At 36.6% G+C, this 18,267-nt stretch overlaps 1 long non-coding RNA gene across 1 annotated transcript in view; it reads right to left on the bottom strand.

The window, feature by feature from the left end:
- Positions 1 to 432: 432 nt before the first annotated feature.
- LOC105483773 (uncharacterized) overlaps positions 433 to 18,267 on the bottom strand; it is a 301,015-nt gene continuing 283,180 nt past the window's right edge. Inside the window, exon 7 of the long non-coding RNA XR_988576.2 lies at positions 433 to 1,021. This is a non-coding gene — a long non-coding RNA (uncharacterized lncRNA). The remainder of the gene's footprint in view (positions 1,022 to 18,267) is intronic.

The raw sequence follows: 18,267 nt of genomic DNA, 5'->3' as shown, positions 1-18,267 counted from the left end.
GCATGGGACCCGCCGAGCCAGGCAAGGGAGGGTATCTCCTGGTCTGCTGGTTGCTAAGACTATGGGAAAAGCACAGTATTTGGTCAGGAGAGTACTGTTTCTCCAGGTAGAGTCTGTCACAGCTTCCCTTGGCTGGGAAAGGGAAATCCACCCCTTGCACTTCCTGAGTGAGGTGATACCCCCCCCTCCTTCAGCTCACCCTCTGTGGGCTGCACCCACTGTGCAACCAGTCCCAATGAGATGAACTAGGTACCTCAGTTGGAAATGCAGAAATCACCCATCTTCTGTGTCGATCTTGCTGGGAGCTACAGACGGGAACTTTTCCTATTTGGCCATCTTGGAAGCACTTGATAAGTCTTGTTTAATAAGTTTGAATCCTACCTCTCAAACCTATCAGCTGTATGATTTGAACAAATTATTTATTCTAATCCCTTTGAGTTTCAACATCTTTATTTGTAAAATAGAGCCAGTAGCCGCACTTAACATTATTGTTTTTTCTTTTGGTTATCATTCATTGGGCACTTATGTGCCAGGTAGGACGCTAAACATGTTAATATGGTAAATTCCTAGTAAAAGTTACATTTAATTTTCCCTTTCTTTGGGGATTTTAGTGTTTTCCATATTGTTTGGTAAATGGTTTCTTTATCTCCCTCAAAGCTGCAAGTTTGGCTTACAAGTTTCAAAGATATTCTGTTCATATCAGATGCTATTCACCCATAAGATTAGAATACACAGCCAGGTGCAGTGGCTCACGCCTGTAATCCCAGCACTTTGGGAGGCCAAGGTGGGTGGATCACGAGGTCAGGAGATTGAGACCATCCTGGCCGACATGGTGAAACCCTGTCTCCACTAAAATACAAAAAAAAAAAAAAAAAATCAGTTGGGTGTGATGGCACACACCTGTAGTCCCAGCTACTCAGGAGGCTGAGGCAGGGAAATCACTTGAACCTGGGAGGCGGAGGTTGCAGTGAGCCGAGATCACGCCACTGCACTTCAGCCTGGTCAGAGCAAGACTCTGTCTCTAAATAAATAAATAAATAAATAAATAAATAAATAAATAATACACCTCAGAACCGTCATGACCTGCATATAAAGTCTCTTTTCATAAGGCTTACTTTAAATGAATAACTAAAATAATTAATAGTTAATCTGTGCACTAATGTTAAGTCAAAATAATTGATATTATCTGAAAATGACTATATCCTTGATTGATAAAGCCTTTTGTATTGCAGCACAATACTTACAACTGAGAAATGGTGACTTTAAAGTCATACCACTATTGACTTTGAAGACTGCCTCCCTATAGTTTCTGTAATTTTAACTTTTAAATTCCTAATTTAGTTAAGCAATTCACAAGAATTCTATTACTGACTTTATAAGTCATAGCTCCCAAACAAAATACTGATGAAACCTTCAATTCTACAAAAATTACATGCCCTTGAGAGAGTTACTATTTTGAGAGACATTTTATCTTTTCAGATGCAAAAGGGAATCTTGCATGTACAGATGGGCATCTTCTTTGAGGCATATGCTAAGATAATAAAACCACAGGCATTTCTTCTGCATAGAATTGTGTCACAGGATTGTAATGCACAAGACTGCTTTGAAAATACTGTTTTCTAACTTGAGACCTCGGTCATAGGTAGGAAAGAGAACCAAAGTCACTGGACACAATGAGGAAAAGAAAAAGATTCTTTTGCATTGAGTATTTTTAAATGAGTATACAGTATAGATTAGTCACTACTAATGGTTTGAAAAGATAAAGAAAACCAAAAGATACACACAAACCAGCTACCATCACTTTTAAATTAAATTTTAATGATTCTGTGTCATGTTTTCATGAAGGTGAGTTTAGTGTGATCCTTTTAAGAGTAATACCTTCCCTTGAATCATCAGAGGTGTCTTTTAATAATTATCTTCTTAGAATTGTTAACCTGAAACATTGAGATTATATATATTTAGTACAGGAAACTTCAATCATTACAGTGTTTTAAGTAAGAGGAAACCATACTAGCTAAGATAAAAAAGAAGAAAAATACCAAGTACTAGGAGCTCTCATATACTTCTGATGGCAGTGAATTGGCAACCACTTTTGAAAAGTGATGTTTCTTACCAAAGATGTAAACATGCACACTCCATAACCCAAACGTCCATTCTTATATTCACAACAGAAATATGACATGTGTTCATAAAAAGATATATTAAAGTATTTATGAAACATAATCCCCAGCGTTGGAGGTGGGGCTTAGTGGGAGGCGTTTGGATCATGAGGGCAAATTCCTCATGAATGGCTTGGACTATTCCCTTGGTGATAAATGAGTTCTTGCTCTGAGTTCACAGGAGATCTGGTCATGTAAAAATGTGTGGCACCCCTCCACACACACGCTCTCTTTTTCCCTTGCTCCTGCTCTGCTATGTGAGATTGCCTGCTCCCCCTTTGTCTTCCACCATGATTGTAAGCTTCCTGAGGCCTCCCCAGAAGCCAAGCAGATGCCAACACCATGCCTCTTGTAAAGCCTGCAGAACCACAAGTCAATTAAGCCTCTTTTCTTTATAAATTACCCAGTCTTAGGTATCTGTTTATAGCAATGCAAAAATGGCCCAATACAGCCCCTACCATTTGGGTAGGAACTACCCAAATGCTCATCCCAGTTTAGTGGATTAATGGTGGTATATTCACTCATCATCAATGCAAATGAACCATCTGCAATGACATGTAGTCTGGTGGGCCAATCTTTCAAACTTAATGGTAAATGAAAGACCTCAGACACACACAGGAAGTACATATTATATAGGATTCTATTCTATGAAATACAACACAGGCAAAATTAATCTATACAATTAAAAAGCCCAAATAGTGGTTACTCTGGAGAGTAGGGAGATTTGTGTCTATAGGTAGCATGAGCGGGCTTCTAAGATGTTTGTTTGTGAGTGCTAGTCACACAGTTGTTTTCAGTTTGTGAAAACATGTTGAATGGCCAATTTCATGTGCACATTTCTCCATGTAAATTATATTTTAATAAAATTTAAACAGTAAAAAATAAAAGCAGAATGCTTTTAAGATAATGTGGTTTGCTCACTTCAATTTATATACTGTTTTCCACATTAACTTTATAATAATCAACAGCAAAGATTTCTTAATAACAAAACTATCATCTTCCCTGCAGAATATTTTTTAATTAACTAGTGATTCATTCATAAAACACAATGCAGTCTAGTTCTGCCACAAAATGGCATTGCTGTAGACATCATCATAGTAATGTCACTTATTTTTCTGATGTGTTTAACCAAATTAGTACATCTGAAGATTGCAGAATAAATATTTTATACCCCACTTTAGAAAGGCATTTTATTACACAAACATTAAAATCTCCTTCCAGAAAATACAACCTAGTTAACTGAATTTGTATCCTACTGAAGTTTCCTTAGCTCTTCAAGGAAAAATACATAGCGCCAAAATTACCCTTGAAAATTCCCCAGTGATGTGGTACACCAGAGATTGAACGACAACTCATAGTCTATACAAGATAGATGGTTTTTGCTTTAACACTAATTTGATCACTTTTTCTCTGATTGAAGATGAGGTAAAGGAACTAGCTGGTATTTATGACCATACTAATAAGAGGAAACAAAAATATCAGAATCCCATCAGCCTCAGAAGCACCTGGAAGCTGTAATTAACCGAAGCAACAGCAAAGTCACAGAGTCCAACTCAGAGTTCCTGTAGGACGTACTCTCACTGGGTAGAGTGGCTGGTTGGATTGCCCTTATTTAAATTATTTTCCCTTTTGCTTTCTCCCAGTCACTATCCCTGACCCCAGTGTGGTGTACTCATAATTGAATTCATAAAATTTTTAGTTTACCCTTCTGAAAAATCAGAATATCTACCTTACATTGTAATGGCAAAATGTAAATGTATCTAAAATGCCTCCTGGGCAGCATAGTATCCAGCATGTCGTGAGTGCTCAGTAAATAACAGCTATTATTATTGCGGTAGAAGAATGTGAAAATAAATAAAAGGTATCAAATTATGACACAGTCCCAAAACAAAGTTTAAAATTAATTACCCTTTTTCAAACTGTGTGGAAAAATTTTAAAAATTTTAAAAATATGTATGATTCACCTCACTCAGCACCCTTTTCCCAAAACTCAAGATCATGTGGCCACCATGGCTCCCTTTCCATTCCCCTGGCAATATGGCTTTGATGGCGCACCATCAAGAGGTAAAGCGCATTTCTCAGTCCACTGGATGATAACTGACTATGGAATGTTTGGCCAACTGAAATCAGCAAAAGGGGCTGAGTGCCTGTTCCAGATTTGGGCCTCCAGAAGCAATGTGGGTTCTCACTTTGTCTCTGGGGACTCTGCCTCAGTCATGAGCATAACCTTGGGCTAGCCTGCACGAGGAAGAGAGACAATGTGGGTCAGAGGCCAGTTAGCCTACTTATGCCAGTTGAGGTCCCAGATACCTGCCAGACCCACATTGATCAGCAAAGCCACCAAAGCCAGGCTACAGCTCCACTGTGGTCACTCACAGCTGACCACAGACACACGAGAAGACACACTAGTACTGCCCAGCAGAATCATGAGCCAAATACACAATTGTTATTTTAAGTCAACATATTTTGGGTGAATTTTTACTCAGCCGTACCTATCTGATAGAGACTGTATATTTTCTAATCCCTTCAAAATTTTTATTTAACCCTAGAGCATTAATTGCAATGTGTGGTTCAGACACATTGTAGTATTCCTACACATTATGTAATATGTTCAGACATTCCATAATATTCCACAAAGACACATATATGCACTAACCTAGGGGTTGGGTGTAAAAAAATGTGTCCCACTGATTCACCTCTTTCATAATAGAGTATCCATGGACCTACAATAACAAAGACTTAGACCTTAATCACCAGCATAGTCTGGTCATTTTCTATCTGTCACATTATAAATAAATTATTTAACCAACATGTGTATCAGAGATTCTGGCCAATGTAGTTGGGCATGCATCTTCTTTCAAACTTGATGCACAATTAGGAAATACCTAACTGAGAAGATCAACTTTAAATACCAGCTTAGAATCATGAATAGTTACACAGGGGTAGGTACTTTCAATCTTTTCAAAATTTAAATAGGTAAAAAGGAACATATAGGCTGGTCACAGTGGCTCATGCCTGTAATCCCAGCACTTTGGGAAGCCAAGGTGGGTGGATCATGAGGTCAGGAGTATGAGACCAGCCTGGCCAATATGGTGAAACCCCATCTCTACTAAAAATACAAAAAAATTAGCCAGGCATGGTGGCGTGTGCCTGTAGTCCCAGCTACCCGGGAGGCTGAGGCAGAAGAATCACTTGAACCCAGGAAGCACAGGTTGCAGTGAGCCAAGATGGTGGCACTGCACTTCAGACCGAGTGACAGAGCAAGACACCATCTCAAAAAACAAAATATAAAGAAAAATTAAGTTTATCTTCTTTCGCTGTTTCATTTTAAAGGCAGCGTCATCATTGCCAGTGTGTTATGTGTGCTTCCAGGGACACTCCATTTGTTTTGTATATATATTGTATATGCATGCATATTTGCATGTATGTTTACCTGCTCCCCTTCTTGATGCTTTGCATTTTACAGTTTGTTTTGGAACTCGTTATCGGTATGCATAGATTTTAAGGCAGAGAGACTTGAAATGAGATGAGCCCAGGCCAAGGCATATGGGTGTTAGTGCTGTTGAGTGACGGTAATGGCCAGTCCTCAAGTATCTAGAAGACTGTTAAAAGCTTCACATTTTTCTATTCACCTTTCAATATTTTTTGTATTCCTTTCACTGACAGGGTATGATTGCCAGACATTGGGGATCATTAGATGCCATTTTTTTCCTCTCTCTTTGAACCAACATCTAATGAAGCCATCCTACATGCTTAAGCCTGCAGTTTTCACTGATTTAAATAAAAAATCAGTCCCAAAACTTGAAAGGGCTGAGAGAATAGGACTTCAATTTGGACCTAGCTCTTATAAGGGTTTAATTATTTGTTTATGGAAATATTTTATTGTCTTAATGATATTAGTCATTACTTAATAAGAAGTCATGTATTGCCTAAGACTGTCTTATGTGGGGGATCAATTTACATCCTTAAAAGAAAATCAGATGCTGAGAAAAGTAGCAACCAAGTGTCAGAATGTCTGGTTTATAGACCCCAAGCCCAGAAATAATTAGATCATGCAGGCGGTGATCTTACAGATGCAAGTACTGTGTTGAAAGAACAACACCACACTTACTCAGAAGCCAAGTTTATCCAACTCAGGATTCTGCATCTTTCAGAGGAACATTTGTGGCTAGATGATTGCCCATCACGAAATCACCTTTAAAAATAGAATAATGCACCACAAACACATCTAAATTCTTTTTAGCATCTAGTACAGCAAAACAAATCAGTGATATAGTTTCTAAATTTCTGAAACAGTTTCTAGTCTGCAATATGTTTTGAAGAGATATGGCCTGGGTTTGGTTTGGTTTGGTTTTGGTTTTGGTTTTTTTTTCTTTTCATTTTTACCACCTACTTTAGATGACTTGAGCCACATTCTGAAGATATAAAGTCAATAACATAGTAGCTAGTTATTTTAATAAATTAGACCTACAGTTCTTTTTTAATAATCAGATTAAATTCAGGATACATTTCCTATCATCAGAATTTCCAAGTGCTTAAAATCTGGGACAGATTTTTTTTCAGCAATGTTACAGGAACTAATGTGGGAGGAAGAAGGGGAGGGGGAGGTGGAAGAAAAGGAAGAAAAGGAGGAAGAAAAGGAGGAAGAAGAGGGGGAAAAAGGCAGGGCGGGGGGAGGAGGAGGGAGGGAGAGAGGAAGAGAACCAAGATAGTCTACTCCCAAAAGTAGTGTTTCCATGGAGAAGCAATGCTATTAGAGACACTTAGCTTGCAAGATGACTAGGAGACATTCTTAACTTTATATTGGAAGATTACCGTGTATGCTAGTTTTATCTCATATGAGGCAGCAAATTTTCTTAGAATACCAACAAGTGGGCTTCAGAGAATTGTATAGTGAGGACACAGTGATCACTACAAAAATAAACAAAAGCTTTCGGTTTATTTCTTACTGGGAGAGAGTCTGTAAAAGGCTGAACTTTTTGAAAAGTGAAATCTGATGCAAAAACTTCATCTAAGGAAACATTAGCTTGAACATCCGGGGAGGTGGGAGTAGAAATCGTTTCACACTATTTTTTCCTCTCTATTATATTTTCTCTTCCTGATAATTTTGGGAATAACATCATGTCCTATATTCTGCCAGCTACTGCTAATGCTCTGAACTTTCAGTTCCTGCCTGGCAGGGATCCATCAATCCACAGTCTTTTCACTATTAAATCTATTTCTCAATATAGGTCACTTGAGTCCAAATTACTCAGTTACAGATAAAATATAACCCTCCACTAGAGGGATGTATTTTTATCCCAACATTCAAAGAGCTGCCTTTTTAACATGGCCCAGTGTTAATGGAGGTTACACTCACAACTCTTCAAGAAGAGACTATCACTTAGAAATCTACTCTCCCCTTGATAATTAGGTTTAACTTCTATTAACATAAAATGAGAATTATGTGACTTAGAGGAAGTGAGATAAGATGCCTAATGATGAAAGTTGTGACTTCTCCATATTGCAGAGGTCTCTTCCGAAATCATATTAGCATTTAGGGAAATGCCACTATAACCCCCACAGCTGTTGTCTAGAACCCAAATATTGAGAAAGAAATTAGGAAGCTCTGTATCAAGTCTTTATGTTGTTAGTGACACTGAACTTCCTCATTCGTTATTTTAAATAATGACTTATTGTACTTCATTGTAAGGGAGATTCAATTTCTGAGTGTATAGTTGACCACAAGCGATGTATTCATTTTTTTTTTTTCTCAATGTCTCTTATTACCTCTTACAGAAGGTAGTAGGGCTTTTATGCCAAATCCTGATTTGGCTTTAAGTCACTATATATGTCCTATTCTACACATTTAACAAGATGTAAATGCAAATTTAGGCATCTATCAGATATTTAGCAAAGACCATAACACTTAGACAATTTTGATCAAAAATTTTAATGTTTATAATATTGAAAAATCCACTACTTATGCAAGTGGTATATTGAGAATATTATTTAGGAAGTTTTACCCTTAAATCCTAATGTTTTCCTACTAATATGTTACATAACCAAAGAAAAGTTATATTACCTAAATCACCCATTAGAAAAACTAACATTAAATAAAGACCACCAGTTGAGCTCATGGAATTATCAGAGCACTTTGTAATGATCGTTCATGCACATGGGGAACTTTTTCAAGCAAACTCATATGTGGCATTCAACTGGGATGAGAGATTGGGTTAAATAAGACCCTCAACAGAATCCTGAGGCACCGAAATGTATAAAGGTCACCAACTAAGGTATTTTATTCTTAGGAAAGTGTACTCACTAATGACTTATTTACTTTTACTTTTAACAGTGTTAGCTATTTCATTTTCCGGTACATATTATTAACAAATAAATTATAAATAGAAAGAAAGCTCTTAGGGCACACTTTCTGCAAGAAGTGCTGTCTAATATTGAGGCAAAGTACAGAAAATAACAGCATCGTATGCGAGTATTCACAAAGCATACTCCTCTTGAATCAGCAAAGGCATCTCAAGATACCTCTGTTTTCCACATGGTTCGACAATAGTGAAAGAGATAACCCCTAGGCATCTTGTACAGAACGTGAAATTCTGTTCAAACTGCAACTTAAGATGGCAGAGAAAGCCACAATCCATTGTAGAAAGGCTTTCATTTTATGGCTAAAATGGTTTTTTATTGTTATTGTTAAGGTTTTTCCCACAGATGACATAACTACAGTTAGCTAAGCAAGTCACCTGTGACAATGTGAACTTGCCACTGTCATAAAGGAAACAAAGTTACTGTGTATGCTTTGATTATAAACTACTGGGAATCAATTTCATTTGACCAATACTGAGTCCCTACTCTAGGCAAAACACTTGGCATGGAAATGCATTGAAATGAATAACTTTGTTATACATATAAGTAAAATTTCTAATCTATTTCATTTAATTAATTTATTTACTTTTTTCTTTTTTTATTATTATTATACTTTAAGTTCTAGGGTACATGTGCACAACATGCAGGTTTGTTACATATGTATACATGTGCCATGTTGGTGTGCTGCACCCATTAACTCATCATTTACATTAGGTATATCTCCTAATGCTATCCTTCTCCCCTCACCCCTCCCCCAGTGTGTGATGTTCCCCTTCCTGTGTCCAAGTGATCTCCTTGTTCAATTCCCACCTATGAGTGAGAACATGTGATGTTTGGTTTTCTGTTCTTGCGATAGTTTGCTGAGAATGATGGTTTCCAGCTGCATCCATGTCCCTACAAAGGACACAAACTCATCCTTTTTTATGGCTGCATAGTATTCCATGGTGTATATGTGCCACATTTTCTTAATCCAGCCTGTCACTGATGGACATTTGGGTTGATTCCAAGTCTTTGCTATTGTGTATAGTGCTGCAATAAACATACGTGTGCATGTGTCTTTATAGCAGCATGATTTCTAATTCTTTGGGTATATACTCAGTAATGGAGTGGCGGGGTCAAATGGTATTTCTAGTTCTAGATCCTTGAGGAATCGCCATACTGTTTTCCACAATGGTTGAACTAGTTTACAGTCCCACCAACAGTGTAAAAGTGTTCCTATTTCTCCACATCCTCTCCAGCACCTGTTGTTTCCTTACTTTTTAATGTTTGCCATTCTAACTGGTATGAGATGGTATCTCATTGTGGTTTTGATTTGAATTTCTCTGATGGTGAGTGATGATGAGCATTTTTCATGTGTCTGTTGGCTGTATAAATGTCTTCTTTTGAGAAGTGTCTGTTCGTATCCTTTGCCCACTTTTTGATGGGGTTGTTTGTTTTTATCTTGTAAATTTGTTTGAGTTCTTTGTAGGTTCTGGATATTAGCCCTTTGTCAGATGAGTAGATTGCAAAAATTGTCTCCCATTCTGTAGGTTGCCTGTTCACTCTGATGGTAGTTTCCTTTACTGTTCAGAAGCTCTTTAGTTTAATTAGATCCCATTTGTCAATTTTGGCTTTCATTGCCATTGCTTTTGGTGTTTTAGACATGAAGTCCTTGCCCATGCCTATGTACTGAATGGTATTACCTAGGTTTTCTTCTAGGGTTTTTATGGTTTTAGGTCTAACATTTAATTAATTCATCTAGTCATTAATGACAATGGCCACTAGAAAATTTTTGTACCTATATCTTACAAACCCTTCCTCAGCCTATCAAAACGCAGCTTCAAGAAGAAAAATGGATTTTAATAATAACAATAGCAAAGCCTTCTCTAGAATTAGCTAGGTTTCAGACACTGTTCTAAGCCCTTTGAACACATTACTTCATTTATTCACTTAATCCTTACAATCTTTTGCATAATAGGTACAATCATCACCCTTATTTTTGAGGCAAGGAACCCACCCAGAGTTATTTGGAAAGTTGCTCAGGGTCTTACAGCAGAAGTAGCAGAACCAAGATTCAAAAGCCAAAGTTTTCTAGACAGAGAGGGAGGATTATCAGGATGTTCACGGATACGGGTTTTAAAACAGTCCACAAAAGAAATGTTGTAAATATCATGAATGCCAGCTATGCTATATTTTGATCTATCTATTGAGTATAATGGTCACTTTTGGGGTGATGGGTACACTAGAAGTCCAAACCCCACCATTAAGCAATATATACATGTAACAAACCTGCACATGTACCCCCTGAATCCAAAATAAATAAAATTTTAAAAAACAATAAGAAAAACAAAAGGTTTTATTTTATCTTCCAATAAAGAACTATCAACGTGCTCTGGCTAAGTCTGAGTAGATATTTAAAACTCTCCAAAAGTTGTTAGGATTTGTTTCAAAGGACTGGCCAAAGATACATGCATTGCCTATCACCTGTTCAAATGCAAACTGCCTCAAAGGGCCAAAATGCCAGAAATATTGGATAGCCTTGTATACAATGGCCTAAGAACATTTTCTTTTCAATCTGGTTTATCACACAATATTCAAAATTTACTATTATTAATGAATCATGAGAACTAACGTTTCAAATGCATAAGAAAATATAAGCCATAAGAGATTAATACAATTGTGTGCATGAAGAAAGATTCTTGGTGAAAGCAATGTCTGAAAGAGTGAATTCTTTTGGTTACAAATGGTGGAAACCCAGATCAAACTAGTTTAGGTAAAAGGGGTGGGAGGAGATATTTTACTCACTCATAAAACTAGAAGGTCACAAGTTCAGCTGACTCAGAAGCATAAGCAACGTCCCCAGGAGTCTGCCTCACTTAGCTTTTAATTCTTCTTCTCATGGTATGTGGGCTTCATTCTCAGGCCCATGTTTCCAGAAGACTCAGAAGATAGCAACAAGTAACCTCAAATGTGCACCTTTATTGATGAGCTACTAAATCTCAGATAAAATTCTAATTGGCCTGACTTGGATTGAGGGCGCTTTCTTGACCTAATCACTGCAGCCTAGAAGTCAAAGAACCCATAAGGTTGTGCCAGCACAAAGCTGGTCAAAACTTGGAAGAGGCCATCATTGCATCAGTGACTAGAGTAACAGACAGCACAAAGAGGTTGTATAAAATGCCGTATAAGAGACATCTGATACACTGTCAGAGGTTATGTATGCATACAGTTGAATATTGTTTGTCTCTAGAATTCAGGAGAACATGACTGTCAAGGATGACTAGATGAGCAGAACCTGAGATTCCTAGATTTATCCTGTGGCCCCCAAAGGGTTTAAAGTTGTCCCAGGCTAATAACATCCCCTGGCTCTTAGCAAATGCAAAAGCAATCCCCCATGGTGGAAAGTATTGCCAGTGTAACCCCCTATGTTTCCAAAGCATTAAGGTCAACCAGTAGAAGTCCACAAACCACCATGGGTGAGAGTCAGCAAAGGCAAGCAAACAATCAGATTTAGACACCTAATTATTTAATATAGGAATATCAGAGACAAAATATAAAATTAGTCATGAATTATAGTAACAAAATCAAAGAACCTGTGGGGCTCTCCCTGAGTGCCTGCATGGGATTCACTGCTTAACAGGGCACCATGGCAGTTACCCAAAGGAAAAATACAATGTTTTCTTACATGAAGAAAGGGGAAGATATGTTGGACAGGTAGAAACAACATTTGACTACTACTATCATGATTTCCCCATGGAAAAAGCTCAGATTTCATGCAGGGTAACAACTTCCTTGTATTCAGGGATAATTATGTGTCAAGCACTGTGCTAAGCATTTCACGTGCCTCCTTTAATTCTATGGCAATATTGAGGTAGACATGATTGTTATTATTTCTAGGAATGATGTGAAATTGTGTACCAATTCACCTACACCAGCTATTTACACCAAGACCTTTCTAATTGGCCAATGCCCCTTTCAGTTAATTGGTTCCTGTGCCATACTAGTTGATATATTTCAAATAACCAGTTCTGCTTTTTCTTTTGTTTCTTTTTGAGACAGGGTCTCACTCCATTGCTCAGTCTGGAGTGCAGTGGTGTGATCATAGCTCACTGTAGCCTGAAGCTCCTGGGTTCAAGTCATCCTCCCACCTCAACCTCCCAAGTAGCTGGGACTACAGGAATGTGCCGCCACACCTTGCTGATTTTTAAAAAAATTTTGTAGAGTTGAGGATTCTCTATGTTGCCCAGGCTGATCTTGAACTCCTGGGCTCAAGCAATCCTCTCACCTCAACGTCCCAAAGTGTTGGGATTACAGCTATGAGCCACCAGACCAGGCATTCCTATTTATTTCCACACTGAGACTCACAGGGTTTCATAATTTAAAAATGTAAATTCAGTAAGTACACATCCACTAGTAGGAACTCAGTAAATTTTATTCATTATTAATGCTAATTACTGTTAGCATAAACATGACAAATGTTATAGGGGCATTATATTTTAATGGTTTAAGATATTCATTAAAGTGTAATTTTCGTAGAATAAAATGCAAATTCTATTTAAAGTGCACAGCTTGATGTGTTTTGCCCAAAGTATATAGCCTTGTAACTACCACCACATAACACAGACATTTCTCTCATCTCAGTTTTCTCTTGCCCCTTTGCAGTAAATTCTCTCGTCTCTCTCTGGACAACCACCAACATGCTTACTGCCACTATAGTTTTGCCTTTTCTAGAATTTCATATGAATGGAACCATATAATACACAATCTTTTGGATTTCTGTTCTATTGTTCAGTATAACAACGAAGTATCTATTGAGAGTCATCTATGTTGGTGCATTTATAAGTGGTTTGTTAGTTTTTACTCTTTAATAGTGTTTTATTGTTTGGATATACCACATTTTCTTTATCTATTCACCAGGTGATGAAAATTTCAGCTGACTCTAGTGTTTGGATTTCACAAATAATGCTGCTTTGAATATTCACTGCAGCATGACAAATCTAGGGTGGACAGTAACTGTTGAGCAGTTAATCCCCCGCAGTTTATCCCATGCATGTTCATTTTCCTTGGGTAGATAATAAGCCAGAAAAGGAACTGACGAGTCATAAAAACAAGTACAAGCTTAACTTCATAAAAAACTGCCAATCTGGCTGTAACATTTTCTCATTTCCACCAGCAATGAATGAGAGTTCCATTGGCTTTACATACTTGCCAACACTTAGTATGGTGAGTCTTTTTAATGTCAGCCATTTTAGTGGATATCCAGTGCTTGTTTGTGAATTTAATTTTCATTTTCCTGATGACCAGAGTATGGAACACATACAATATGCTTATTTGCCATCATATATCTTTCTTGGTGAAGCGTCTGTTCAAATTTTTGTACATTCTCAATTTTTACATGTTTTCTTATTGAGTTGTAAAAGTCTTTCACAAGTTCTGGATACAAGTTCTTAACAGATATATGGTTTTGCAAATATTTTTTACTGATCTGTCAATTACCTTTTCTTAAGAGTCTTTCAAAAACAAATGGTTTTTAACTTTGATAAAGTTCAGTTTATCAATTGTTTTCTTTTCTGGTTAATATTTTTTGTATAATACTTAAGAAATCCTTGGTTAAACCAAGGACACAATGTCTCTTTTTCTTGGTTTTATACACATGTTTTATGGTTTTAGGTTTTATATTTAGGTTTACAATTTATTTCCATTTAATTTGTAAATTGTATAAAAATAAGCGTTGAGATGCTTCTGTATTTCACCCCAGATACTTAATTATATTACTTTTCTATGGCAGCTATAGAAAATCAACACAAACTTTACTGTTTTAAAACAATGCAAATATATTATTGTGCAATTCTATAGGTTAGAAGTCCAAGTTGTCAGCAAGGCTACATCTCTTTCTGGGAGACCTGGGGGGGAATTCATATATTTGCTCTTTCTAGCTTCCCAAGGCAGCCCACATTCTGTAATTCATGGCCTCTTTCTCCATCTTTAAAGCCTGCAAGATTGGATCCAGTTTTTCTCTTCTACCATCTCTCTGGTTCTTTCTGCCTCTCTCCTCTCAAGAACACTTGTGATTACAGTGAGTCCACCTGGATAACCCAGTTTATCTTCCTATTTTAAAGTTAACAATTTGATTTGCAAACTTAATTCCTCTTTGCTATGTAACCAAACACATTCACAGGTTCTGAGGATTAGAATCTGGACATCTTTGGGGTGGGGGTGGAGGCATTATTTTGTCTATTGCATCAGCTGTATCAGGGCTGTGTGTTACGAAGACTCCTTTTCCCATTGAACTAATGTGGTGCCTTGGTTGAAAATCAGTTGACCATGTACGGATCTATTTCTGGATTCTATTCTATTCCTCTGATTTCTTTCTCTATCTTTTAAACTGGGGGTCTCCAATCCCTGACCTATGGACTACTTCTGGTCTGTGGCCTGTTAGGAATCAGGCCATACAGCAGGAGGTGAGTGACAGGTGAGTGAGCAAAGCTGAGCTCTGCCTCCTGTCAGATGGGTGGTGGCATTAGATTCTCATGGGAGCATGAACCCTATTGTGAACTGTGCATGAGAGGGATCTAGATTGCATGCTCTTTATGAGAATCTAATGCCTGATGATCTCTCACTGCCTCCCATCACTGCTAGATGGGACCATCCAGTTGCAGGAACACAAGCTCAGGGCTCCCACTGATTCTACATTATGGTGAGTATGTAATAATAATAGAAATAAAATGTACAATAAATGCAATATGCTTGAGTCCCATCCCATCTCAACCCATCTGTGGAAAAATTGTCTTTGACGAAACCGGTTCCTGGTGCCAAAAAGGTTGGGGACTGCTGTTTTAAACAAAACCACATTGCTTTGTTCACTGTAGACTTAGGTCAGTCTTGAAATCAGTTAGTCTAAGCCCTTCAACTTTGTTCCTTCTCACAATTATTTTGGCGATTCCAGATCTTTTATATTTCCATATGTGGATTTTTTGTAGGAATTGTATTGGGTCTATATGTTGATTAGAGAATGGACATGTTAACAATATGGAGTCTTCAGATTGCGAACATAGTATCTGTCTCCATTTATTTAGGTCTTCTTTATCTCAGCACTGTTTTGTAATAATTAGTATACAGGTCTCACATATCTTTGTTAAATTTATTTCTAAGGGCTATACTTATTTCAGGTTCCATTGTCAATGCAATTGTACTTTTAATTTCTTTTTCCAGTTGTTCATTACTGGTCTTAGAAATGCAGTCCTTTTTTGTATATTGACCTCAGACCTTGTGAAGGTACTAATAGCTTTTTAAATATATTCCTTAGGATTTTCTACATATATGACAATGTCATCTGCAAATAAAGATAGTTTTTGTCCTTTTTGTACAATCTTATCTTTTTTCTTCCCTTATTGGACTGCAGAACAATACTGAATTGAAATGGTGAAAGCAGACATTCTTCATTGTTCCATATTTTTGGTATAACAAATTTAGTCTTTTACTAAGTATTATGTTTACTGTGAATTTTTATAGAAGCCTTTATCAAGCTGAGAAAGTGTTTTTAAATGCTAGTTTCCTGAAGTTTTTATCATAAGTGTTAATTTTTAACAATTTTTTCTACTGCTATCAAGATGGCCAAATAATTTTTCTTCTTTATTCAATTAATATGATGAATTGCATTGAGTGATATTTGAATATTAAGCAAATCTTCAATTCTTGAGATTAAAGCCTCTTGTACGTGATGAGCTATTCTTTTTATATAATGTTGAATTTGATTTGCTAATATTAAGAATGTTTGCATCTATATTCATGAGAGCTATTGGTCTGTAGTTTTCAGTTTTGGGAATATCTTAATCTGGTTTTGGTATCAGCGTAATACTGGCCTCATAAAATGTGTTGGGAAGTGAACCCTCTTCTATTTTCTGAAGCAGTTTTTGTAAGATTGTTATACTTTCTTCATCAAATATTTGATAGACTTCACTAATGAAGACACCATGTCCTATCGTTTTCTTTCTCAGAACATTTTTAAATTACAAATTTAATGTTTTCAATGAATATAGGGTTATCTAAGTGCTCCATTTATTCTTGAGGCTATTTTGGTGAGTTGTTTTTCAAGATATTTGTCCATTTCATCTAAAGTGTCAAATTTATTGGCATAAAATTGTTCATAAAGTTTCCTTTTATTGATTTATGCTCTTATTTTTATTAATTCATTTCTTCTACTTAGTTTGCTGGATTTTGCTAGCTTCTTATGGTGCAAGTTTAGATCTTGATTTGAGATGTTTCATCTTTTAAATACAAGCATTTAAATCTATAAAAGTGCTGCTGAACGCTGATTAGCCACAATCCACAAAACTTAATATGCTTTTCTTTCATTTTTGCCGTTAAAATGTTTTCTAGTTTTTAAATAATTTATATGATGATAAAAAATACATAAAATTTAGCATTTTAACCCTTTAAGTGTACAGTTTAGTAGCACTAAGTACATTCACACTGTTGTGCAGTAGTCACCACCATCCATCTCTAGAACAACTTTGTCATCTTCCCAAACTAAAACTTTATCCATTAAACAATAACTCCTCGTTCCTTCTCCTCAACCCCTGGAAACTACCTTTCTACTTTCTATCTCTACAAATTTGACAGTTCTAGGTGCTTCACATAAATGAAATCATACAATATTTGTCTTTTTCAGTCTGGCTTATTACACTCAGCATAATGTTTTCAAAGTGTATCCACGTTGCAGCATGTGTCCGAAATTCCTTAATTTTAAGGCTGAATAATATTTAATTGTACATATGTACCACATGTTGTTTATCCATTTATCCATCAATGAACATTTAGATTAATACCACCTTTTAGCTATTGTGAATAATGCTGCTGTAAATGTCAGTATTAAAATATCTCTTTATGTCACCGTTTTCAATTTTTTCGGATATATACCCAGAAGTAAAATTTGTAACTTCTTTTTGAACTTGGGTTATTTATAACTGTATTTTTTGTCGTCCAAATATTTCGGTGATTTTCCAGATAATTTTCAGTTATAAGTTCATAATTTAATTCTATTATAGGGAAAACATTGTATGATTTAAATATTTTTGTATTTGTTGACATTTGTTTTATGACCCTGCATTTGGTATATCTTATATCTTAGTGAATGCTCCACGTGTTTGTGAAAAGAATGTATATTATTCCGTTTAGGCATAAACTATTTTACAAATGCCAGTTTCTTCATGTTTGTTTATATTGTTCAAATTTTTCTTTTTTTTTTTTTTTTTTGAGATGGAGTCTCACTTTTTCACCTAGGCTGGAGGGCAGTGGCACAATCTCGGTTCACGGCAACCTCTACCTCATGGGTTCAAGGAATTCTCCTGCCTCAGTCTCCTGAGTACCTGGGATTACAGGCATATACCACCACGCTCAGCTAATTTTTGTATTTTTAGTAGAGATGGGGTTTCACCACGTTGGCCAGGCTGGTCTCCAACTCTTGACCTCAGGTGATCCATCTGCCTCGGCCTCCCAAAATACTGGGAATACAGGTGTGAGCCACTGCACCCAGACTATGCAAATTCTTTTTAATATCGTTACTGATTTTTTACCTATTTGTTTTAATTACTGAGACAGGAGTTTTGAAATTTCTAACTGTACTTGCTAATAATTGTTAAATTGTCTATTATCTTTTCAATTCTGACAGTTTTTGCTTCATGCATTGTGGAGCTCTGTTACTGGGTACACAGACTTCTATAACGGTTTTATAGAACCATTGTTCCTGTTGTACTGATCCTTTTTTTAA

Source organism: Macaca nemestrina, chromosome 2 (assembly GCF_043159975.1).
Source record: "Macaca nemestrina isolate mMacNem1 chromosome 2, mMacNem.hap1, whole genome shotgun sequence".
Classification (NCBI taxonomy): Eukaryota; Metazoa; Chordata; class Mammalia; order Primates; family Cercopithecidae; genus Macaca; species Macaca nemestrina.
The sequence above is the reverse complement of the archived record's forward strand: the minus strand, read 5'-3'. Positions and strand labels throughout refer to the sequence as shown.